This window comes from Panulirus ornatus, chromosome 17 (assembly GCF_036320965.1).
Source record: "Panulirus ornatus isolate Po-2019 chromosome 17, ASM3632096v1, whole genome shotgun sequence".
Lineage (NCBI taxonomy): Eukaryota > Metazoa > Arthropoda > Malacostraca > Decapoda > Palinuridae > Panulirus > Panulirus ornatus.
Genome location: NC_092240.1, coordinates 14,526,069 through 14,553,570, shown reverse-complemented (window position 1 = coordinate 14,553,570; position 27,502 = coordinate 14,526,069). Strand labels below are relative to the sequence as shown.

The following is a 27,502-nucleotide window of genomic DNA, read 5'->3' as shown; positions in this document are numbered from 1 at the left end:
ATAAAGTCGTGTAAAGATACTATTTGAAGTCTCTTTTTTTTCAGTCCTGACATCATAATATACTTTAATTAATCAGTAATGGACAGATGTGCAAACTCATGCAAATCTTCTAATCATTCTATGTTTACCTGTCCTGTTTGTGTATGTCTAACCATCCATCCCTCTCATTTTGGTCTACCTTTACCAGGGAACCATCACTTTTCCTACCATATAAAAGAAATGAAACCATGTACGTATGTTTACAGAAACAGTTCCCATTAACCTTTCCCTTTCTATGAAAAAAGTAGCAATCACAGTATATATCTAATACACTATTGGGATAAGTGTCATATCGTTTATTGATAAGATAATATCATTTCCAACCTTTGTTTATATAGGAGAGAGAAAGTGAAAAAGAAAAACGTCTAATCCCTAGGATCTTGTATTCGGTCCCCCATACATTCAATTCTCTCAGCGGCACCATTTTCTGTATCCATAAATTGAAACGGGAACTTTTATTTATCAAATTTAATCAAAGGCTACATAAATGTGTCGCGTACATTTATTTTTCCCTCTGTTCCGTTCTTACCTATCATTGTCATGATGATAACTTGAGTACGGTAAGTGTTTTATATTATTAAATTTCAATAATCACATCATCAAGGGAGGCACAAGAGAGAAATATAACAGTCATTTCATATACAACGAAGAGACGCTACGGTAGTACTTGTCCAGGGGCGTATAGGGAACTAAATCTCGTCTTACGATTTTTTTTTATTTGAGATTTAGAAGTACATCTTCAACTTAAAAAACTCTATGTCACAGCTTGACCAACGATCGAAGACCTCTCCAACAACGTCGTAGTATTACTGCCACAGTATTGCTATCACCTCTCGGACCTTCGCGCACATATAGTCAGAAATCCAAGAGGTCGTCGAGCTGGCGACGCAAAGCTCAAGAGGAACCGAATTTGTACGCAGTTGTGTAGCAGCAGCAGCAGGAGGCAATACCCCGTGATTGATGGTGATGATTGGTATGGTGGTGCTTTACTTGTTACAGTGCTACTGACGGGAAATGGCTGGTAACAACCCTGTTGCTAATATATATATATATATATATATATATATATATATATATATATATATATATATATATATATATATATATATATATATATATATATTAGCAACGAAGGGTATTCCATTACTTACAGTGGAATAGCCGTTTCTCTATTATGGTCAACATAGGGAACATAGACTAATTCATTGGCTTTGATCAGAAAATTAAGAAATCTTTATATTCTGCTTTAATCAACCTCATTTTGATTATGCATGTCCTTCATGGTGTTCTGGAGTAAGCAGTAAATCCAAAAAGCAGCTACAAATGTCAAAACAAAGTTATTAGATTTATCCTAGGAGGAAACCCCCAGAACTCACATTGGACAAGCAGAGAGGGAGAAAGTAAACATGTTAAGTGAAGAGAATAGGGTTAAGTAAATAAAACTGAATCATGTTTTAACATACACAACAACAGAGGGCCCACATTTAGAGAAAATTTTCACAGGGTAGTAAATAATCAATCAATCAGGACTAGACAGGACTATGTAACAAAAGCAATGGGAACTGCAGCTCATACTTTCTATCACAGAGCTATTAAAGGATGGAATTCATTACCAAATGATACTCAATGTATAAATTCAACAAAACTGTTTACATCAGCAGTTAGGAAACACTGACAAAGAAAGATTCTCAACTAAATGATCATGTATATTACTAGACATGTAAGTAATATTATACATGGTGTTTTTAGACATTTTAATTGTTTTAAAGAGAGGTATATACAATGTACACATGAGTCTTGTATGGGGTGCGTTGGCTCCTTTGTTGCCAGCTCCATCTTGCTACAATACAAGGACCCTACTAGAAATATGTTGTAAGCCTTTAGTAGGTTATACTAGTCGAAGTACTATGTACTTCATTCTGGTGTATTGCACATGTGTATACCTATCTTAATGTACTAGGGTCCCTGAATAAAGTCAACCTCAATTCATTTAGTTAATGCTTTGTTATTCACCTCGTTTGCATTGATAGTATTCTTTGAATATGTGTATATGTGCTTAACACCGTAGTCTCTACCAGCTATCTGCGTTTATTCAGTTCTGCTTAGATTCCCTTTACACATATTTCAGAAACCTTTTTCCATTTCCACTTTGTTGGAAAGATAACCAGTTACCCCGCATGATGAAAATGTTGGGAAACAATAGCCAGGTTCTTTGATAAATTGTATAACAATCATAAAGCTTGGAGTGATCATAAAATGACGAATAATCAGTGCTGAATGAAAAAAAAAAGGAGGTGCTTTATATAGATAGTCTTTGGAGGTTGACTAGGTACGTGGCTATGGTAAATTAATTTTAAGATTAAAATATGAAAACTTATTTCTGCTTATTAATCATAGTATATAAATAAGTAATAAAATTGTTATCATTAGAAATAGATGTAATTATTCTACATGACCTCTCCCTTCATAGCCCAACCTCCCCGGTAATTGTCATCCCAAATTGAAACAAGTTAAGACGTACGACATTTTTGAGCTGAGTTCTCTAGTAACTCATGATGACACAAGTGATACACAACGAGGTCAAGTTAGTCACCGTAGGATCACTGAAGGTAAGCATAAAGTAGTTAAAGATCACTAGATAAGGTAAAGGTACATCCCAACGTAATGATAAGAGTTGATGTAAGTGTTGTTTCCAGAACGATGCATCCGACATTCTTATGAAATATATTTTGTATTTTATTACAGGAAGATCCTCAATGAACTGAATGTTCCCAGTACTTCTGAAGTTTGAGGGTATTACTGCACGTAAGTCACACAGGAATATCATTGATTACATTGTGTAATAGTATATTAAATCCGAGTGATTTCAGACCAAGAAAGTTTGGGGTGGAACATTAATTTTATAAATGAATTACGTTAGCTCTGCATATGCATAGCTGTTACCTTTTAATATTGGCGGTTATGTTCTATAATACAGGTATAGAGTTTGTTAGACTTAATAAAAGATGCAGATCGCAATCCAGAATAAGGTGGTGATACTTTGTCAGTGGAAATGAGAATTCTTTAAAGCAAATTTAGGTAATACACTTGTAAAAATTCAATAAAACCTGTGAAAAATTCACCAAACCTCCCTACCAGTAGGGATTCATCTTCAATGTTTATTTATCTTATGGAAATTGTTCCTGGGACAGGTATGATAAAAGATAAAAGGAAAATTGAAATTATCGACACCCATTAATAACTGCTGCACAAATGGTACCAGATTCGATAAAGACAGAATTTTGGACATCCATTCGTTTGGAAGTTATTAAGTTTTTTCTGTTCATTTTTTATTTTTTCACGATTACGACCTTCATTTCTACGACAAATCACTGTCTTTTTAGAGATCCCCTCCTTTATCCAGCAGTAATGGGGGATTCCAAATAGGAACTGGGGTTTTGGGTGTGGGAAATCACAAAGAGTAGTGATTTGCTATAGAAATGAAGGTCAGAATCATTTAAAAGACATAAAAACCAGCGGAAAAGCAATTTTAAGCAAACCAAACCTAACAGATGTAACCTAATCTAACAAACCTGAGCTGACCACGGCCAAAGATAACCTCTGCACAGGTAGGTGTGCTTACTTTGATTAGTCTCAGAATACTCAGGGATGGGGTTGTAGAAGAAAATGATTTTAGAATTGCTTAAACTACTGATTCCAGGACTTAAAATCCCAGATTTTGCTGGATGTCCAAAAGAGTAATGATACCCCAGATTCTAATGAAGAGATGATACAGCAAGTGACCTTATGGTCTCCAGCAACAGGAGAATTTAATTTTTTTGTTTCTCTGCTAGCATCTCAGCTGGAGTGATAGGATTTCATGATAACCATCAAAGTTAGATGTGTTAAGGTAATTGATGACTTTTTCCCTGTGCTTCTTAAACTGTTTTAGTAATAGATGTGTTTTTATAGATTTTAATCTCTTGGTTTCCCTCAGCTTCCAGGCCTTGCTTACTATTGTTAGGCAAAATTATGTAAGTCGGTAACCATTTTGTAACAAACTATTTGTAATTTTTTCCCTGAAGAAAAGAACAGGTGGTATACTTTTTTCCATTTTCAGTGAGACATGATTCATTTTGCTGGCCTTGAATAAAGGTCATGAAGCTGTTCAAAATTTTGTGTAAAGCTAGTATTTACCGTTTTATCACAGGACTGTATTCCATTCATCCAGTGTGATAGTAGAATAGTAATTCTCGATATCTATTTTAAATTATTTCTTGCTTTATTTTTGTTATGGCCTCTTGTTAGAAGTGATCACAATTTATTTTTTACCCTATGTGCATTTCACAACAGGAATGCTTTGTTATGATGTGGCAAAATTTCTCAGTTCGGTTTCTTTGGTCTCCTTCAGTAAGTCAAAGTATTTGCCACATCATTGCAAAACCTGACTGTTTTCTAAGATCATGAAACATGTTTACGTGAGTTTACATGAGAATGGCAGACAACAGGAGGTCTGACATGTTCATTATTGAGTTGTCTGGTAAAAAAAAAGAGTTTACTTGATAAGAAAATGTAATTCCGATCAGTTTTTATGCTTTCACAGACTCCCCATTGCTGAATGGTTACCTTGTTCTTTCCCAGTTACTGCTTTCATTTATACAGTTTATTTCTGGCTTTTTTTTCTCAGAGTATACCTGAATTTATAAGATATTTGTTTAAACAACTTTTGAAGAATTTATAGTCTTAGCTTTCACTACGTCTGATATTAACTTCCTCCAGTGCTCAACACCTATAGGAAAAGCTTTAATGAGTTTTATTCCATTTGTTTTGGTAACCATATTTTCTTGTATTTCGAAAAGATGTTTGTGATTTACTTCATCGAAGTTGTTCAGGATTTTGAACACTTGGATTAAGTCCCCGTGAAGTCTCCGTTTTTTGAAGGAGAAGAGGTCCAGTCATTTTAGCCTCTCTTCATATGCCAGATTTCTAAGGATGGGATCAATATTGTCATGTCTCTGTACTTACTCTAACATTTCTTCATCTTTTTTTATAGTTTGGGGACCAAAACTGGACTGCATATTCAAGGTGTAGCCTTACTAGTGAATAAGAAGGTGTGAGAATTGTTTCTGGTGTCTTGTAATATATGTTCCTGTCTATGGAACGTAACATATGGTTTGCCTTTTTTTCTTGCTACTTGTGTACTTCAGGTTGTTGCTATATGACAACTCCAAGGTCCTTTTCTGTGTTTACTTTAGTTAGAGTGGCAGGTTTGGATGGTATTGAAGTAGAACTTATATTAAAAGGGGGTGACTGTGTTATTGATTGGTTAGTAAGGCTCATGGTGAAGTGCCTGAGGATTGGCAGAATGCATGCATAGTGCCATTGTACAAAGGCAAAGGGGATAAGGGTGAGTGTTCAAACTACAGAGGCATAAGTTTGTTGAGTATTACTGGATGGGAGGGTATTGATTGAGAGGGTGAAGGGATGTACAGAGCTTCAGATTGGAGAAGAGCAGTGTGGTTTCAGAAATGGTAGAGGATGTGTGTATCAGGTGTTTGCTTTGAAGAATGTGTGTGAGAAATACTTAGAAAAACAGATGGATTTGTATGTGGCATTTCTGGAACTGAAGTAAGCATATGATAAGGTTGATGAAGATGCTTCGTGGAAGGTCTTAAGAGTATATGGTGAGGGAGGTAAGTTGCTAGAAGCAGTGAAAAGATTTTATCAAGGATGCAAGGCATGTGTACGAGTAGGAAGAGAGGAGAGTGATTGGTTTCCAGTGAAGGTTGATCTGAGGCTGGGTGTGTGTGATGCCCTCATAGTTGTTTAATTTGTTTATGGATGGGGTGGTTAGAGAGGTAAATACAAGTTTTTGAGGGAGGGAGGAGTATGCAGTCTGTTGGGGATGAGAGGGCTTGGGAAGAGAGTCAGTTGTTGTTTGCTAATGATACAGCTCTAGTGGCTGATTTGAGTGTGGAACTCTAGAAGTTGGTGACTGAGGTTGGAAAAGTGTATGAAAGGAGAAAGTTGAGAGTTAATGTGAATAAGAGCAAGGTTATTAGGTTCTGTAGGGTTGAGGGACAAGTTAATTGGGATATAAGTCTGCATGGAGAAAAATTGGAGGAAGTGAAGTGTTTTACATATCTGGAAGTGGACTTAGCAGTGAATGGAAACATGGAAGTGGAAATGCATCACAGGGTGGGAGAGGGGGCCAAGGTTGTAGGAGTGATGAAGAATGTGTGGAAGGCGAGAATGTTATCTCGGAGAGCAAAAATGGGTATGTTTGAAGGAATAATAGGTCTGACAATGTTATATGGTTGCAAGGCATGGGCTATTGATAGGGTTGTGCGGAGAAGGGTGGATTTGTTGAAAATGAAATGTTTGAGAACAATATGTTTGAGGTGGTTTGATTAAGTAATGAAAGGGTGAGAGAGATGTGTGGTAATAAAAAGAGTGTGGTTGAGATAGCAGAAGAGGGTGTGTTGAAAATGGTTTGGACATATGGAGAGAATGAGTGAGGAAAGATTGACAAAGATGATATATGTGTCAGAGATGAAGGGAACAAGGGAGAAGCGGGAGACCAAATTGGAGGTGGAAGGATGAAGTGAAAAAGATTTTGATCGATCGGGGCCTGAACATGCAGAAGGGTGAGAGGTGTGCAAGGAGCAGAGTGAATTGGAATGGTGTGATGTACCAGGGTTGATGTGCTATCAGTGGAACAAAGGCACATGAAGCATCTGGGGTAGACCATGGAAAGGTGTGGGGCCTGGATGTGGAAAGGGAGCTGTGGTTTCGGGCATTATTGCATGACACCTAGAGACTGAGTGTGAACGAATGGGGCCTTTGTTGTCTTTTCCTAGCGCTACCTTGCACACATGAGGGGGGAGGGGGATGGTATTCCATGTGTGGCGAGGTGGCGATGGGAATGAATAAAGGCAGACAGTGTGAATTGTGTGCATGGGTATATAAGTATGTGTCTGTGTGTGTATATATATGTGTACATTGAGATGTGTAGGTATGTATATTTGCATGTGTGGACGTGTATGTATATACATGTGTATGGGGGTGGGTTGGGCCATTTCTTTCGTCTGTTTCCTTGCGCTACCTCGCAAACGTGGGAGACAGCAACAAAGCAAAATAATGATAATAAAAACATGTACATATACATATCAACATATGCATATACACATACATACACATACACATATACAAGTATACATATTTGTACTTGCTTGCCTTCATCCATTCTTGGCGCCACCCCTGCTCCACAGGAAACTGCATTGCTGCCTTCTGTGTCAGTGAGGTAAAGCCTGGAAAATAATCGAAAAAGGCCACATTTGTTCACACTCAGTTTCTAGCAGTCATGTGTAATGCACCAAATCCACAGCTTCCTATCCATGTCCAGGCCCCACAGACCTTTCCATGGTTTACCCCAGACATTTCACATGCCCTGGTTCAGTCCTTTGACAGCACGTCGATCTCGGTATACCATATTCTTCCAATTCAATTTATTCCTTGCACGCCTCTCGCCCTCCTTATGCTTAGGCTCTGATTGCTCGAAATCTTTTTCACTCCACCCTTCTACCTCCAATTTGATCTTCCACTTTTCCTTGTTCCCTCCACCTCTGATGCATGTCCTCTTTGACAACTTTTCCTCACTCATTCTCTCCATATGTCCAAGCCATTTCAATGCACCCTTCTCTCTCAGCCACACTTTTTTATATAAATGTGTATGTTTTAGTTTGGAAAAAGCAACTGCGTGAAATTTGTAATTTGATATGATTTTTGACTAACCCAAAAGTAAGCTATTATCTAGTCATGAATTCTAAGAAAGTTAATCTTCAAATTGTAGATGACTTGAAAATTACTTATTTTTAGCTATCAGTGATATTGGTTTTCTTTTCAAGTAATTATTTGGTTTATCATACTTTCTTTTTTCAGAAAACCATCATGTTCATGACACGTGCTTGCAGATAAGGGTACTTTTTTGAAGAATCAGAACGAAAGAATCAGCTGTTGATCAAACTTGTGCTTATTAGGTGACATTCCTTGCACAGTAGCACCAATCAGCTGTTAATAGGGACTTTCATCTCCATTTGATCCACAGATGATTGATGTTTTCTACAAAAGTGCAGTATGTGCTAAATATTTTGCTACCTGTCACATTGCTTTGTTAAGATTAGATAAGTTTTTGGAAAAGTATCTCTGGTCCATCTACTTTTAGGATGCTACCTAATTTCATCTTATGATATTTCTGTGAATACTTTTATATATTATCTCTTGTTTTATGAGTAAATTTATGTAGAGGGGTTAGCATCCGATACCATTATTTAGATAAGAACTTGATATACTTTTATATTAATTTTTTACTATTAGATCATGATTTAGCAGTCAAATGCAATTCTTACAAACTATCTTTTTTTTACAAACTAGTTTTTGGAAGACAGAAAATTTCAGCTTGTTATTATGGTGAGACTTCATGTACCGACAGAAGTTTTTCTACTAAAATTTCATGCCTATAGATTTTGTGATTAGAATTTCATACTTTTATTGCTTTAGTACTGTATGAATAATTCAACCCAGCTTAGCATCACACGGGTCTGGAGTGGCTTTGATAAACATAAAAAGCTTTTTATTTTATTAGAGTAAGTTATATCATGATTATGGATTAAAAATCAACAAAGGTTTAATTTACTATTTCTTTGCATAAATAGCATAAGAGCAAGGTTATTAGGTACAGTAGGGTTGAGGGACAAGTCAATTGGGAGGTAAGTTTAGATGGAGAAAAATTGGAGGAAGTGAAGTGTTTTAGATATCTGGTAGTGGATTTGGCAGCAGATGGAAACATGGAAGCAGAAGTGAATCATAGGGTGGGGGAGGGGGCGAAAGTTCTGGGAGCGTTGAAGAATGTGTGGAAGTCAAGAACATTATCTTGGAAAGCAAAAATGGGTATGTTTGAAGGAATAGTGATTCCAACAATGATATATGGTTGCGAGGCGTGGGCTATAGATAAAGTTGTGCGGAGGAGGGTCGATGTGCTGGAAATGAGATGTTTGAGGACAATATGTGGTGTGAGGTGGTTTGATTGAGTAAGTAATGAAAGGGTAAGAGAGATGTGTGGTAATAAAAAGAGTGTGGATGAGAGAGCAGAAGAGGGTGTTTTGAAATGGTTTGGACGCATGGAGAGAATGAGTGAGGAAATATTGACAAAGAGGATATATGTGTCAGAGGTGGAGGGAATGAGGAGAAGTGGGAGACCAAATTGGAGGTGGAGAGATGGAGTGAAAAAGATTTTGAGTGATCGGTACCTGAACATGCAGGAGGGTGAAAGGTGTGCATGGAATAGAGTGAATTGGAATGATGTTGTATACCGGGGTCGACGTGCTGTCAGTGGATTGAACCAGGGCATGTGAAGCTTCTGGGGTAAACCATGGGAAGTTCTGTAGGGCCTGGATGTGAAAAGGGAGCTGTGGTTTCGGTGTATTGTACATGACAGCTAGAGAGTGAGTGTGAACGAATGTGGCCTTTGTTGTCTTTTCCTAGCGCTACCTTGCATACATGCAGGGGGAGGGGGTTGTTACTTCATGTGGTGACGGGAATGAATAAGGGCAGACAGTATGAATTATGTACATGTGTATATATGTATTTGTCTGTGTGTGTGTATATATGTGTACGTTGAGATGTATTTATTTATCTATTTATTTTGCTTTGTCGCTGTCCCGCATTAGCGAGGTAGCACAAGGAAACAGACGAAAGAATGGCCCAACCCACCCACATACACATGCATATACATACACGTCCACACACGCAAATATACATACCTATACATCTCAATGTACACATATGTATGCACACACTTATATACACATGTACATAATTCATACTGTCTGCCTTTATTCATTCCCATGGCCACCTCGCCACACATGTATATGTGCGTGTGTGGATGTGTATGTATATGCATGTGTATGTGGGTGGGCGGGAGACAACGACAAAGTATAATAGATAAGTAAATAAATAAATAGCATAAATGACCACTAAAGATCTCTGAAAAATTTATTCAACTTGCTGAAAGTAGGATCAACATCCTCATCCTTAGGACATATTTTTTCGTGTACTCTAATGCATTTGTCTCTTTTTCAGGTTTGTTGTAATGATTCCAGTTTTAGACATAGAAAAGGGTTGAAGAATGCAATGAACAAAATAGTGGATGCAAATGAACTGGTTAAATGGTACAAGCTATTTCCTCTATCCTGAGAAATTTAGGATGTTATTGTTGCAAGTTGAAAATTGGTGATATTTTGGGCATAAATTTTCTCCCATTATAAATGAAGCCATTGATAGATCGTTGCCAAGGGTGAATGGAAAATTAGAAGTTTGTGCCTCATGGTAAGTCTTTTGGATGGAGCTAAAGGAGTATTTTAGCAATTTTGATCCACGTGATCGAATTTTAGTGGTGGGAAATTTGATTGCAGTAGTGGATGGTGTGGTGATGGTAGAACCGAGTGGCATAGGGTACCCTGTATGCAGCTCATTGAGTTGTATGTTGAAAAATGTAATTTGGAATTTTTGTATTTTTGGGTGGATGGGGTTGGGGGTCAACAGGCTTTATTGGATTATGTATTATTTCATGTGTGTGTAAAGGAGAGAGTGCTTGAAACAAGTGGAAAAGTTAGTGGTGGGTTTAGGAAAAGAGGAAATGCCATAGATGGGAAGAAGGGAATGAAAGTGAGTGAGCTTGGTAAAGAGGTGATTGTGCAGAGATACTAGGAGAGATTGAATGAAGAATGGCATAAGGTGAGTGTAAATGAAATAAGAGGAATGGGCAAACAGTAGAAGGTATTTAGGGAAGCTGTGCTTAAGAATTTGGGTGATGTGTATGTTATGCAGAAGATGGGATGTGGGAATATGAAAAAAGGTAGAGCATGATAGGTTAAGGAATAATGAAGTTAAGGTGCTAGTGAAAGAGAAAAGAAAGTTATACTAGTAATACCTGTGGTGAAGGAGTGCAGATGATTGGAAGGGTACAAGAGAAACCAGCAAGAAGTCAAGAAAAAGGTGCAGGGAAGATGCATGGGCTTGAAATGAAAACAAATGAGAGAGTATTGGCAAACTTTAGGGAGAATAAGAAAATGCTATGGAGTGAGTTGAACAGTGTGAGGAGAACAAATGGAGGGCAGATGGGGATGTGGTAACATGCAAAAAATGGTGAAAAATAAATGACGTGAGAATTTTGAAGAACTTTTGTGTGTTAGGTGACAGGATGGTAAATATGGGGTGCTTGGGATCAGGTGTTATGAGGAGTGAGAGGGCTTTTGCTTTTGGTTTGACAAAAGAGAAGGTGGTGAAATTTATTCCTCAAATCAATCATGGTAAATTGGCTGGTTTGGATGGGATTGTTGAATTGCTGAAGAATGAGGATGACAGTGTTGTTTTTCAGTTAGTGAAGATTTTCAGTGTGTCTTACCCAGTGTGAGGTGTCTGAGCACTGGCAGAATGCCTGTATAGTCATTATACAAATGGCAAGGGGAATAAAAGATGAATGCTCAAATTTTAGAGGGATAAGTTTTTTTAGCTAGCTAAAGTGGCAAGTTATTTAGGAGAGTGGAGCTTGAGATGATGGCATGCACAGAGGATCAAACAGGGATGAAAAATACTTTGAGAAAGAGGAATTTGTATGTAACATTTATGGCTCTGGAGAGTGTGTATGCTAGGATTGAGAGAGAGACCTTAGGAAAGATGCTGTGAATGTTTAGTGTGGGGGAAAAGCTTACAGATGCAGCTATAAATTTAATGGGAGGGCAGGGCAATTGTATGAGTGGGAAGGGAGGATAATAAGTTGTTCCAGGTGAAGGTGGGTCTGCATTTAGGGGGTGTAATATCACCATAACTTTAATCTGTTTATGAATGAGGTGGTAAGCAAGAAAAATGTGAGGGATGCAGAAAAGTGCAGGTCCACAGTTTGCTGGGGGCTGAGGAACCTTCTTAGGTGGTGAGCCAGTTGCTGTTTGTAGATGATATGACTGATGGCAGACTTGAAAGAGAACCTGCAAAATCTGGTTATGGAATTTGGGAGGGAGTGTGAAAAAAGGAATTTAAGAGTTAACGAGTGTGATATACACTGGGTGACATGCTGTCACTGGACTCAGCCAGAGTATAAAGGTTAAACCATTGAATGCTTTTTTGGGCTTGGTTGGATAGGGGCACTGGTAATTAGTAGTTGGTAGGGAGCCAACAACCAGGGAGGTATGATACCAAAACTATCGGCCTGGGTATTGGGAGGGTTAGTGACACGTGCATAGTGAGCCAGCACTTCAGTGGTTGTCAATTTGCACTCCTCTGAGACAGGTAGCTGTCTTTTCTTTGTTTCACCCACATGTAGAATACTGGCATTCTATAAACAAACATACATGCAAAGTCTTCCAGTTATATATAATACTTGACAACAATTAACTCACACAGCTCACTCTTTGTAACTAGATTTTCCTGCAATGAGCATTATGCACTGGCTCTGCCTTTTGGCAAAATGTTAGGAGCAATAGATGTAGTACTAGGTAGGAGCATTAGGTAGTAGGAGTAGTAGGGAGGAACATTAAGCAGAACTAGTCAGTAGGAACAGATAGGAGCCTTTGCAAACACTGCTCTAGAGATGCCCTTTGCCTGTGGCATGTTAAGGGTGAAGCACTAAAGTTAGCACTGGATTTCACTAGTTATGGAGACTCCATTGCTATGGCCACCCACTTAAGGGAGTCACAGTAAGTAAAAGGCATCAGTAATATAGATAAAGTTTTCTGTTACAAGAAACATTCTATATAACATATTGATGGTACAAGATCAAGATATATTGTCAGCATTATTTGAAATGAACATAAATAAAACAGCAAGTCCTGATAACATTGGAATAAGACAAAAGATGAAATAGTTAAACCTTGGCTGCTCTAGTCAATGAATCACTTACCACAAGGGAAGGTCAACAGGATTGGAAGTTTCTCATTGCACTACCTTTGTTTGCAGAGGGGATAAGCGTATTCTCAAAAATTGTTGCCTTGGTGGTTTGCCATCCACTGTTGATAGACTAATATAAACAATCAGTCAAGACAAGATTAAGTTCTTTTGATGACGAATTGAGTAACAATTTGCAACATGGTTTTTGATGAAATCATACATGTATTACAACGCTGTTTGATTTCTTTTATATAATCAACACATGAAGAGTGCATCATGACCAGTATTTATTTGGATTTTCAGAAAGTATTTGATGAGTTCAACATTAAAGATTAGATAAGGCACATGGTGTAGATGGTGTTGTACTTCAGTGGTTAGAAATTGGTTGGCATACCATATAAACAAAGGATACTAACTAATGGTCAAGCTTCAGAATGTTTGACTTAATGAATAAGATGCTGCAGGGATCAGTTTTGGGGCCAAAAGATAAGATGCTGCAGGGATCAATTTTTGGGCCAATATTTTTTTTTGGACATGTATCAGTAACACTGGTGATGGGCTTTGCTGCGAGATATATGAATCCCCAATAACAGAAATTGAATGTTGACAGTTGCAGTTTAACATAGACAAATTGATGGACTGGGTTTAATTGTGAAAGATGAAATTGCTATTGATGAGTGGAGTTTAAAACTTTGGCAGTTGATCTGAGAAACAAGCCTCGGTAAGAATTCTGTTGCCTTACAAAATATGAATGAGGAAAAACATAAAGGTTTAATAATCTGTAATTTATGTAAAAATAAGTAAGTAGTTTGAGGAAGCAGGAAAAATGCAGAACAGAATTCTAGGACTCATAGTGGGGGAATCAAATTCACTTGTAAAAGACACCTTACTTGAAAAAGACCTCGATGGAATGGTGAGCATACACTGGCAAGCTGCCATGCTATCTAGACTGCAAAACCAATCCCTTAAGAGCTGTATAAAAGACCTAAATGTATTTTGCTTAGAAAAGAAGGGGTATGAAATGATTTGTTATAGTTATTTAAAATAATCAAAGACTTTGATAGTCTTGATATTAGCAGCTATATCAGGCTAGATCAGTCTGATTTCAGTTGTAGCAATGAATAGGAATTCTTGGGCAAACTCATTATTTTGAACGAGACATTAAATATTTTTCCGCAGGATTGCTAGTATGTGAAATGATTTACCAATAAGAGTGATTGAAAGCAACATCACAGATACACCTGAAAAACACATGATAGATATTTAGCTGTAAGTTCATGAGGGACTTTATTTGTTCCTCTATAGTTACAGACAGACAAAAAAAGGCCAGATTCATTCACACTCGGTCTCTAGTTGTCATGTGTAATGCACCAAAACCACTACTTATCCACATCCAGGCCCCACAGACCTTTCCATGGTTTACCCCAGATGTTTCACATGACCTGGTTCAGTCTATTGACTGCATGGTGACCCCAGTATCCCACATCATTCCAGCTTGCTTTGTTCCTTGCATACCTCTCACCCTCCTGCATGTTAGACCCCGATTGCTCAAAATCTTTTTCACTCCATCCTTCCTCCAATTTAGTCTCCTGCTTCTTGTTCCCTCCACCTCTGACACATATATCCTCTTTGTCAACTTTTCCTTGCTAATTCTTTCCATATGTCCAAACCATTTTCTATAGATATTATCCATTTCCCATGTTTGCGAGGTAGAGTTCAAGAACAGATGACAGAATGTTACAGTGAAAATGCTCTCTTGGCCTCGTTTCTCTGTCCCTTTTTTTTTATTAAAGTAAAATTGGAGGGAAGGATTTCCCGCCCAAACTCCCACCCCTTTGGCTGTGAATGGAACCATGGAAGCAGAAGTGAGTCGTAGGGTGGTTGAAAGGGCAAAGTTCTGGGAACACTAAAGAATGTATGAAGAGATAATTTTCTGGGAGGGAAAAGTTGAGTATGTTTGAAGGCAAAGTAGTCCCAACATATTGATGTGAGGTATAGGTTATATATAAAACAGTGCAGAGGAGGGTAGGTGTGTTGGAGATAAAATGTTTAAGGGCAGTATGTGGTGTGAGATGATTTGATTGAATAAGGAATGATAGGGTAAGAGTTGTGATAATAAAAAGAGTGTGGTTGAGAGAGCTGGAGATGGTGTGCTGAAACGGTGTAGACATATATGGAGAGAATGAGAGAGGAAAGGTTGACAAAAAGAGGATATATGTGTCAGAAATGGATGAAACAAGGAGAACAGGAGACTAAATGGAGATGGAAGGATGGGGGTGGAAAAGATTTTAAGTGATCTGGGCCTGAACATGCAGTAGGATGAAAGGTATTTATAGGAAAGAGTTGATTTAGAACGATGTGGTTTACAGGGATGGGCATGCTGTCAGTAGACTGAACCAGGGCATGTTAAGCATGCAGGGTAAACCATGGAAAGGTCTGTGGAGCCTGGTTATATATATGGTGCTGTGATTCTGGTGCATTACACATGACACTAGAAAATGGATCTGAGCAGATGTGCCCTTTCATTTTTTTTTTTTGTTCCAGGCACTAACTTGCTATTTCAGGAAATGGAGATCAAGTATGGAACCATGGAAGCAGAAGTGAATCATAGGGTGGGGGAGGGGGCAAAATTTCTGGGAGTGTTGAAAAATGTATGGAAGTCGAGAACGTTATCTTGGAAAGCAAAAATGGGTATGTTTGAAGGAATAGTGGTTCCAACAATGTTGTATGGTTGCGAGGCGTGGGCTGTAGATTGAGTTGTGCAGAGGAGGGTGGATGTGCTGGAAATGAGATGTTTGAGGACATTATGTGGTGTGAGGTGGTTTGATTGAGTAAGTAATGTAAGGGTAAGAGAGATGTGTGGTAATAAAAAGAGTGTGGTTGAGAGAGCAGAAGAGGGTGTTTTGAAATGGTTTGGTCACATGGAGAGAATGTGTGAGGAAAGATTGACAAAGAGGATATGTGTCAGAGGTGGAGGGAACGAGAAGTGGGAGACTAAATTGGAGGTGGAAAGATGGAGTGAAAAAGATTTTGAGTGATTGGGGCTTGAACAGGCAGGAGGGTGAAAGGCGTGTAAGGAATAGAGTGAATTGGAACGATGTGGTATACTGGGGTCAATGTGCTGTCAGTGAATTGTACCAGGGCATGTGAAGTGTCTGGGGTAAACCATGGAAAGTTTTGTGGGGCCTGGATGTGGAAAGGGAGCTGTGGTTTCGGTGCATTATACATGACAGCTAGAGACTGAGTGTGAACAAATGTGGCCTTTGTTGTCTTTTCCTAGTGCTACCTCGCACACATGCAGGGGGAGGGGGTTGTCATTTCATGTGTGGCGGGGTAGCGACGGGAATGAATAAGGACAGACAGTATGAATTTAGTACATGTGTATATATGTATATGTCTGTGTGTGTTGTATATATATGTATACTTTGAGATGTATAGGTATGTATATGTGTGTGTGGACGTTTATGTATGTACATGTGTATGTGGGTGGGTTGGGACATACTTTCGTCAGTTTCCTTGCACTACCTCGCTAACACGGGAGACAGCGACAAAGTATAATAAAAAAAGATAATATATATATATATATATATATATATATATATATATATATATATATATATATATATATATATTTTTTTTTTTTTTTTTTTTTTTTTTTTTATACTTTGTCGCTGTCTCCCGCGTTTGCGAGGTAGCGCAAGGAAACAGACGAAAGAAATGGCCCAACACCCCCCCCCCATACACATGTACATACACACGTCCACACACGCAAATATACATACCTACACAGCTTTCCATGGTTTACCCCAGACGCTTCACATGCCTTGATTCAATCCACTGACAGCACGTCAACCCCTGTATACCACATGACTCCAATTCACTCTATTCCTTGCCCTCCTTTCACCCTCCTGCATGTTCAGGCCCCGATCACACAAAATCTTTTTCACTCCATCTTTCCACCTCCAATTTGGTCTCCCTCTTCTCCTCGTTCCCTCCACCTCCGACACATATATCCTCTTGGTCAATCTCTCCTCACTCATTCTCTCCATGTGCCCAAACCATTTCAAAACACCCTCTTCTGCTCTCTCAACCACGCTCTTTTTATTTCCACACATCTCTCTTACCCTTACGTTACTTACTCGATCAAACCACCTCACACCACACATTGTCCTCAAACATCTCATTTCCAGCACATCCATCCTCCTGCGCACATCTCTATCCATAGCCCACGCCTCGCAACCATACAACATTGTTGGAACCACTATTCCCTCAAACATACCCATTTTCGCTTTCCGAGATAATGTTCTCGACTTCCACACATTTTTCAAGGCTCCCAAAATTTTCGCCCCCTCCCCCACCCTATGATCCACTTCCGCTTCCATGGTTCCATCCGCTGACAGATCCACTCCCAGATATCTAAAACACTTCACTTCCTCCAGTTTTTCTCCATTCAAACTCACCTCCCAATTGACTTGACCCTCACCCCTACTGTACCTAATAACCTTGCTCTTATTCACATTTACTCTCAACTTTCTTCTTCCACACACTTTACCAAACTCATTCACCAGCTTCTGCAGTTTCTCACATGAATCAGCCACCAGCGCTGTATCATCAGCGAACAACAACTGACTCACTTCCCAAGCTCTCTCATCCCCAACAGACTTCATACTTGCCCCTCTTTCCAGGACTCTTGCATTTACCTCCCTTACAACCCCATCCATAAACAAATTAAACAACCATGGAGACATCACACACCCCTGCCGCAAACCTACATTCACTGAGAACCAATCACTTTCCTCTCTTCCTACACGTACACATGCCTTACATCCTCGATAAAAACTTTTCACTGCTTCTAACAACTTGCCTCCCACACCATATATTCTTAATACCTTCCACAGAGCATCTCTATCAACTCTATCATATGCCTTCTCCAGATCCATAAATGCTACATACAAATCCATTTGCTTTTCTAAGTATTTCTCACATACATTCTTCAAAGCAAACACCTGATCCACACATCCTCTACCACTTCTGAAACCGCACTGCTCTTCCCCAATCTGATGCTCTGTACATGCCTTCACCCTCTCAATCAATACCCTCCCATATAATTTACCAGGAATACTCAACAAACTTATACCTCTGTAATTTGAGCACTCACTCTTATCCCCTTTGCCTTTGTACAATGGCACTATGCACGCATTCCGCCAATCCTCAGGCACCTCACCGTGAGTCATACATACATTAAATAACCTTACCAACCAGTCAACAATACAGTCACCCCCTTTTTTAATAAATTCCACTGCAATACCATCCAAACCTACTGCCTTGCCGGCTTTCATCTTCCGCAAAGCTTTTACTACCTCTTCTCTGTTTACCAAATCATTTTCCCTAACCCTCTCACTTTGCACACCACCTCGACCAAAACACCCAATATCTGCCACTCTGTCATCAGACACATTCAACAAACCTTCAAAATACTCATTCCATCTCCTTCTCACATCACCGCTACTTGTTATCACCTCCCCATTTGCGCCCTTCACTGAAGTTCCCATTTGCTCCCTTGTCTTACGCACCCTATTTACCTCCTTCCAGAACATCTTTTTATTCTCCCTAAAATTTACTGATAGTCTCTCACCCCAACTCTCATCTGCCCTTTTTTTCACCTCTTGCACCTTTCTCTTGACCTCCTGTCTCTTTCTTTTATACTTCTCCCACTCAATTGCATTTTTTCCCTGCAAAAATCGTCCAAATGCCTCTCTCTTCTCTTTCACTAATACTCTTACTTCTTCATCCCACCACTCACTACCCTTTCTAAACAGCCCACCTCCCACTCTTCTCATGCTACAAGCATCTTTTGCGCAATCCATCACTGATTCCCTAAATACATCCCATTCCTCCCCCACTCCCCTTACTTCCATTGTTCTCACCTTTTTCCATTCTGTACACAGTCTCTCCTGGTACTTCCCCACACAGGTCTCCTTCCCAAGCTCACTTACTCTCACCACCTTCTTCACCCCAACATTCACTCCTCTTTTCTGAAAACCCATACTAATCTTCACCTTAGCCTCCACAAGATAATGATCAGACATCCCTCCAGTTGCACCTCTCAGCACATTAACATCCAAAAGTCTCTCTTTCGCGCGCCTGTCAATTAACACGTAATCCAATAACGCTCTCTGGCCATCTCTCCTACTTACATAAGTATACTTATGTATATCTCGCTTTTTAAACCAGGTATTCCCAATCATCAGTCCTTTTTCAGCACATAAATCTACAAGCTCTTCACCATTTCCATTTACAACACTGAACACCCCATGCATACCAATTATTCCCTCAACTGCCACATTACTCACCTTTGCATTCAAATCACCCATCACTATAACCCGGTCTCGTGCATCAAAACCGCTAACACACTCATTTAGCTGCTCCCAAAACACTTGCCTCTCATGATCTTTCTTCTCATGCCCAGGTGCATATGCACCAATAATCACCCACCTCTCTCCATCAACTTTCAGTTTTACCCATATTAATCGAGAATTTACTTTCTTGCATTCTATCACATACTCCCACAACTCCTGTTTCAGGAGTATTGCTACTCCTTCCCTTGCTCTTGTCCTCTCACTAACCCCTGACTTCACTCCCCAGACATTTCCAAACCACTCTTCCCCTTTACCCTTGAGCTTCGTTTCACTCAGAGCCAAAACATCCAGGTTCCTTTCCTCAAACATACTACCTATCTCTCCTTTTTTCACATCTTGGTTACATCCACACACATTTAGGCATCCCACTCTGAGCCTTCGAGGAGGATGATCACTCCCCGCGTGACTCCTTCTTCTGTTTCCCATTTTAGAAAGTTAATACAAGGAGGGGAGGATTTCCGGCCCCCCGCTCCCGTCCCCTCTAGTCGCTTTCTACGACACGCGAGGAATACGTGGGAAGTATTCTTTCACCCCTATCCCCAGGGATGATATACATATATATATACATATACACACACACACACATACACATACATACGCACATACACACACACACACACACATACATATATATACATATGAAAAATGTAAGAAACAATTTATAAAACAAACTTTTAGCTTGAAATGAATGAAAAAAATGAATGTCACATAATGGTTCAACCTCTGGCTATGGAAAAGGAAATGTACAATTTATTCACACAAACGTCAATAGCAGTTCTCATCAATTTCACCACTGTATCAATAAGCTTCAATGTCTAAGCTACATTTTTTCTCCAACTTCACTATTTTCTTGTCAAAAACACCATGCATGAAAACTATCACTCCATTAACACAACTATAAACATTTACTTCCCCTTTAAAAGTTCTGGGGAAGTCTGTCTCGATACACTGCGGCGAGGCGACGCGACGCTGACACAATCACAGTCACAACATCACTTCTGCCTCCTCAAGTCAATCTCTCAGCCACAGTGCAGGCCTTCATCGTCGAAATCGGTCTTCTGGAGGTTACCGTTGTCGATGGGTGTGACCATGTCCTTTCTTGAAGAGGAAGCAATGCAGCTGTTTGACTGACGTCTGACAAGTCAAGCTTTACCTTTGCGCTCAAGGGTCGTACCAAGTCGTGCTCAAGGGTCGTACCGTCGTGCTCAAGGGTCGTACCGTCGTGCTCAAGGGTCGTACCGTCACTTGTGAGAGCTGAGAACCCGCAAGTAGGTTCTATTCTGGTAGTTAGAGCGAAGGGCCAGCTGACAGCAGTTGACTATCTACAATTGAAGAGGCGCCAACTCAAATTTGTATGGGAAATCCTCAATAGCGTCTGGAGGTTCATCACTTACTTTGTCTGTTTCCCGCTCGTCCATAATATATATATATATATATATATATATATATATATATATATATATATATATATATATATATATTTTATTTTATATATGTACTTCATTACTATTTCCTGTGTTAGCGAGATAGCACTAGGAACAAAAGCCATTAATAAACAAGGTAAGCAGACTTTGTTAAGCATATATCTTCAGTTCTGATTGTGAAAATTAGTGCACAAAATACTAATGATCACCATTAATGAGAAAGGCTTTGGATACTCTGATATGATACTAATGATCTTTCTAGGTGATCAAAGTCTGTTTCATTTTTAGATTCTGATAGATGCAAATAGATCGCAACAAGCTTTTGTCATGTAAAAACAAATTAGGTTTACAAAAGGTGCAGAAGGTGAGAGCACTCACTTTCATTCTGCCAAAAGAAATATTCACTGGCAAAATGAAACTAAAGGAACTAATGATATTGCAAAATACTTTTTTTTTCATATGTTCTTTCTTGCCTCTACTTTCCTCTTAAGAGAAGAAATACATATGCATATGAGAGGGAATTTCTAGTATCAATGCAATTTATTTTCTTTTTATGTCCACAGAATTTCCGGCTTCCATAAAGAGAGAGACACTATTCCCTGTGACAGGTCATATCTCTACACTTGTAACTACCCTCTTGATCTTCCAGGTGAATATAGTAGACTGAGTAAAGCAAAGAATTTGGTGACACTTTAATGAAGATGACAAAGAATAGACCTTGGCACTGATTTAACAATGCTTCCTTTTCAGCAAATGAGGTGAATCTAGGATCATTGCATATGGAGATTGATTATGTAATGGCTGCTTTGCACTGTAGGAGGAGGGAGTTTTACATCAGTAGGGGCCCTTTACTTGATCATTCTATTCCATTTTTCCCCTGCCTTTATTCTATGAAGGTACTTCTTTCTGTGCTTAGCAAGTTTCTTGATCAGTTTCATGGTTTCTTTAGCCTTACATTCTTTTAAAAACTTCACTGCCCATGTCATTGATCTCTTTTAAAAACTTAAAGATGGTCAAGTCACCCCTCTCTTCCAAGGTAAGGAAATATGAACTCTTTAGCCTTTATATGTAACTTAGCTCTCTTAATTCTGGTTCCAACTATGTTTCCCACCTCTGGACCTTCTCTTTTAGCTCCCGTGTGCTTCTTTAGGTGCGTTGACCAAACTTGAGAAACATAATCTAGCTTTGCCTTTGTAGGATGTGAACAGCTTGTTAAGTATTTCCATATCCATATTCTGATATTTGTCAGAATACATTTTGTTTCCTTAACTATTCTTCTAATCTCCTGATGATAGGTTAGCTGTAACGTTGACTCTTAAGTCCATCTCACACAAAGAATCCCGAAGCTTATTTCCCTCTGAATGATATTCATATTAAGACACTATTTCCTTTTGTCTAATCTTCAATACTTTGCATTTGCTCATGTTGAATTCCATCAACCAAGCATTAGACCAACATTGGAATCTGTTTAGGTCCCCTATTCTGATTATGCAATCCTCCTCATGACTTTAGCATCAACTGCAAGCATATTCAGGGTTGTCATTCACATAGATCAAATAGAGTAATGGTCCCAAAACATCCCAGAGGCACTCCTTTGGTGCCCTTCACCCATTTGGAGAAGACTCCTCTGACTTGTGTCCTTAGTTTGCTTCCATTAAGATAAGCTATCCTTTGAGGGAATCTTCCTCTTGTTCCTGCTTCGTGTTCCAGCTTTTTAATCAGACTCCTTTGTGGTACTGCATCATCTGGTGGTCCAGCTTTTTAATCAGACTCCTTTGTGATACTGCATAAATTGGTGGTCAAGATATATGCAATCTGCTTTGCCTTTCCTTTTAGATCTCATAGAGATCAAAGAAGTTTGTTATACATGACCTTTTCTTTATACTGCATTCCCTCTCGCTCCTCTGGAGAAAGTCATCCATTTGTTTTTTTTATTAACATTTCCAGTACCTAACAGATCACACTTGTCAAGTAGACTGATCTGTAGATCAGCACCTCTTCCTTTTCTCCTCTAATTTTGGTTGGGTATGACATTTGCATTTTTCCACTTCCTTAGCATTTTGCCTTTAACCAACATCTAGAACAGTATTTCAAGAAGTCTGTCTAGTGTACCTTTGCACATCTTCAGCACATATGGTGAAATTTCATCAGGACCATGAGCCTTGTTTGGCTCTGTAGTATCTTTTCTAGATATCTCAGTGTTTTTAGAAGCCATCATGAGCACACAGTTGAAGTTTTTGTTATTATTCACTTCCTTATTTATCCTTACATTATCCACAACTGTTTTTCCTTCTGATTACCTTAGTCTGATTAGCTGCTCTTTAATTGACAGTATACTGATGAATTTATGGAAATGTTTTGGATTTTCACCTATGACTACTCTGAGAATTTCTCTTTTCCTTCTATTTCATTCTGCTATTCTCATTCCTTGCTCTCTTATACATAGCATAAGTTGGGTGGCTGGAGTGTTGCCTGTATCTCTACCACGGCATATCTCAATACTCACAGATGTCTTTGGTTAAACTGTTCTTACCTCTTTCTTAACCTTTTCTCTTTATTTGAGGCTAGAGATACACATATTCCCACACTATTGTAAATTTAACAGAATCTTGCTCCACAATACCCTAGTTTCTGGCTATTGAACTTCATTTACCAATCTGTGTTACCACTGAAATTGTAAAGTTGTATTAAGTTTCCATATGCCTATCAACTCCTCATGTCCTCTCTAATTTCTTCTTTTTTAACTCTTGTTTGCCACATAATCAATCTAAAGTATTGCTTGATCACTTTTTCCAAGTGGTGTACCATATGCTATTTTTCATGTCCATTCTAGTTTGTATAAAGACAAGATCTAGTAAGGAGGGTGAATCGATCCCTTTCGTCCTAGTTTCTTCTCTGACGAGCTGTTATAAGAAATTTTCCTGTACACACTCTTGAAACTAATGTCTTCATGATTCTGTCACTGAGAATCCAAATCCCACCTGTCTGTCTCCTTAAAACTGGAATCCTTCGTTATCAAAAACTTTTTGTAATCTAAGAATTGCATGTTTTATTGTCATGCACCATCAGGATTGTTCCTTCATTGTAATTGTATATATTTTCTGGATTATTAGAATTCTTTGGAGGATTATCTATCATTAACACCACTATGGACTTCTTTTCTACTGTTACCCTTCCCATCATATGTTTTCTGAATGGGCCATTGACTAGTTTTGTGTAACTTGGTTTACTCTTATTAGGAGAGCCAAACCTACACCTTAGATTTTTTTTTTATTTCCTCATTACCATGTATCCCTCAAGTGAGGTGTTATCTTCTGCAGCTGTTTCCACAACTCCAACAATATCAAGTACGTTTTCCTATATACTATCTTCAGATCCCAGTTATTTCCCATGTGCTGCTAATCCATCAGCATTTGTATATAATACTTTTAGTCTACCATGATCAATGCCTAATATTCCTAACCTTTCTGCAGCACTGGTGGGAGTGTTTCGGTATATATCTTAAGTACCAAAACGATATACTAGATCAGGAAAATCTTGACTTGCCATTGAATGAGTCTCCACATAGTACTACTGTCAGCAAAAAAAATAATTCAGATTTTCGAATACCATTAGCCTTTACAGGTAAGTAGTAGTTTATATAAGTTTGATAAACAGATAGTTATTTTGTAGATGTTAGTTTTAGAACGCCCACTACAAACTTATTTTTACATCGAAATATATCGATAGAATATTAAGGAATAAAAATCTACATCAGATATCTATCCATGAGTAAGGGAAAGGACCAATTAGACTGGGAAAAGTTTGAAATCGTGGGATGAAGTACTTTACATTGCTCGTGGAGCAGGCCTGTGGATAGACCACGTAGATTGTTTGTTTGGGCTCAAGTCCTTTCATCCGCTAGGGTCAATAAGGCTGTCAACATCAAATTAAAACTGCCTGTTGCAATATCTTTTACATTTTTTTATTAGATATTCAGTTACATTTCATATATAGTTTCACCTCATCTGTGGCTTTCCATTGACTGCATGCAAGTTATAACCACCAATTGAAAACTTGGTGAACACCATCTTTAGTTATTCAAGATAATTCGATGACCATATACGCTTTCACTATAGATTACCCTCTATTTCCCATGTCTCCAGCCTTCCAGGAAGTTATATTAGTATCTCTCGACAGATGACTAGTATTTTCTGAGATATTTCGTGGTGCTTCGAACAGGATCACCTGCAGGAGATCCATCGGTTTGCGAAGTATCAGGATAGCAGTATCGTCTAGGATGAAGCACTTAAGTGGTTCATCTTTATACGAAAACATCCATGGACCAGGAAAGCTTTTTTGTAGGAAATACATTGTGTAGGTTAAACCAGTGATGAGGAGAATTGGTCAAGTTAGGGGAAAACATGGTCCCACCCACTAACCCCTGCCTTCATACTTTATTTCCATTGTCACAGTGTTTGATCCCCACGTCTATTGCTTCTCCATAAAAAGAAAACGTGAGTCAATAGATTTACTTACAGAACGAGAGCATAAAGCAAGTCCTAATCTTCAGTAACCTCTTAACATTTATCATGGGGATGGATATGGTCTTTGCGACGTTTGTAGTTCATGGTCCAAAGAGCATGTGCTGTTGGCAAGAATAATATTGTAATTAAGCTTAATGCATGGAAATTTGAATAGTTCACTAAATTGGAGAGACTTTGTCTCATGCACAGCTTATTTGAATAATATTGATTCACTTGAAACCCATTGTATCTAATACTAATGGTGCCGTTGAACGCATATATTTTTAAGAAAAGATGTGTCCCGTAATCGAAATCACGTATGAAATAACTCAGATACATGAGAGGTCTAGCGATCGGCATAACTAACCAATCATGCTTACCCAGGCTGCTTGAGATCAAACACGCTTAGGTTGGAATCCTGATCACGACACTTGGTTCACAGTTCACCCAACTGTTCATCCTCCTGTAGGGTTTGGTCGATATTATGCGTACCGGGCATAGGCTAGGGTTTGTGTTTGTGTGCATTCATACAGAGGAGTTAAAGACATGGAACATATATACAAGGTTAAGAGATGGAGCAACACGAGTGTAAAACTCCCCGTAACCCACAAATAATATCTACACATAGACCCCCGTGGAGTAATGATTAGCTTTACTAAACGTTATGAATGTGGGAGTCACTTGGGATCAAACTCGCATAGGTTCGAATCCTGGTCTTTGCACCTGATCCACAGTCCACGAAGATCTTCATCGTTCCCTAAGTGCTGGTCTTTAAAATAAACAACTCATTAACTAGGATTTGAGTGCGTGTGCATGCATGCATACATACTGGAAAAAATGACACACACACACATATATATATTCTATTCTATTATACTTTGTCACTGTCTCCCACGTTAGCGAGGTTGTGCAAGGAAACAGATGAAAGAATGATCCATCCCACCCATATATATATATATATATATATATATATATATATATATATATATATATATATTTTTTTTTTTTTTTTATGTCGCTGTCTCCCGCGTTTGCGAGGTAGCGCAAGGAAACAGACGAAAGAAATGGCCCAACCCACCCCCATACACATGTATATATATACGTCCACACATGCAAATATACATACCTACACAGCTTTCCATGGTTTACCCCAGACGCTTCACATGCCTTGATTCAATCCACTGACAGCACGTCAACCCCGGTATACCACATCGCTCCAATTCACTCTATTCCTTGCCCTCCTTTCACCCTCCTGCATGTTCAGGCCCCGATCAAACAAAATCTTTTTCACTCCATCTTTCCACCTCCAATTTGGTCTCCCTCTTCTCCTTGCTCCCTCCACCTCCGACACCTATATCCTCTTGGTCAATCTTTCCTCACTCATCCTCTCCATGTGCCCAAACCACTTCAAAACACCCTCTTCTGCTCTCTCAACCACGCTCTTTTTATTTCCACACATCTCTCTTACCCTTACGTTACTCACTCGATCAAACCACCTCACACCACACATTGTCCTCAAACATCTCATTTCCAGCACATCCACCCTCCTGCGCACAACTCTACCCATAGCCCACGCCTCGCAACCATACAACATTGTTGGAACCACTATTCCTTCAAACATACCCATTTTTGCTTTCCGAGATAATGTTCTCGACTTCCACACATTCTTCAAGGCCCCCAGAATTTTTGCCCCCTCCCCCACCCTATGATCCACTTCCGCTTCCATGGTTCCATCCGCTGACAGATCCACTCCCAGATATCTAAAACACTTCACTTCCTCCAGTTTTTCTCCATTCAAACTCACCTCCCAATTGACTTGACCCTCAACCCTACTGTAACTAATAACCTTGCTCTTATTCACATTTACTCTTAACTTTCTTCTTCCACACACTTTACCAAATTCAGTCACCAGCTTCTGCAGTTTCTCACATGAATCAGCCACCAGCGCTGTATCATCAGCGAACAACAACTGACTCACTTCTCAAGCTCTCTCATCACCAACAGACTTCATACTTGCCCCTCTTTCCAAAACTCTTGCATTTACCTCCCTAACAACCCCATCCATAAACAAATTAAACAACCATGGAGACATCACACACCCCTGCCGCAAACCTACATTCACTGAGAACCAATCACTTTCCTCTCTTCCTACACGTACACATGCCTTACATCCTCGATAAAAACTTTTCACTGC

General features: G+C 39.0%; 1 long non-coding RNA gene across 2 annotated transcripts; it reads left to right on the top strand.

The window, feature by feature from the left end:
- The first annotated feature begins 2,509 nt into the window (after window positions 1-2,509).
- On the top strand, window positions 2,510-24,058 carry LOC139754567 (uncharacterized). Of its 2 annotated transcripts, XR_011713904.1 has the most exons (5): window positions 2,510-2,648; window positions 2,785-2,844; window positions 7,960-8,152; window positions 10,159-10,404; window positions 21,367-24,058. It is a non-coding gene; the product is annotated as an uncharacterized lncRNA (long non-coding RNA). The 2 variants fall into 2 exon arrangements; XR_011713905.1 differs by lacking the exon at window positions 2,785-2,844 and having other exon boundaries at window positions 2,511-2,648.
- Window positions 24,059-27,502: the final 3,444 nt, after the last annotated feature.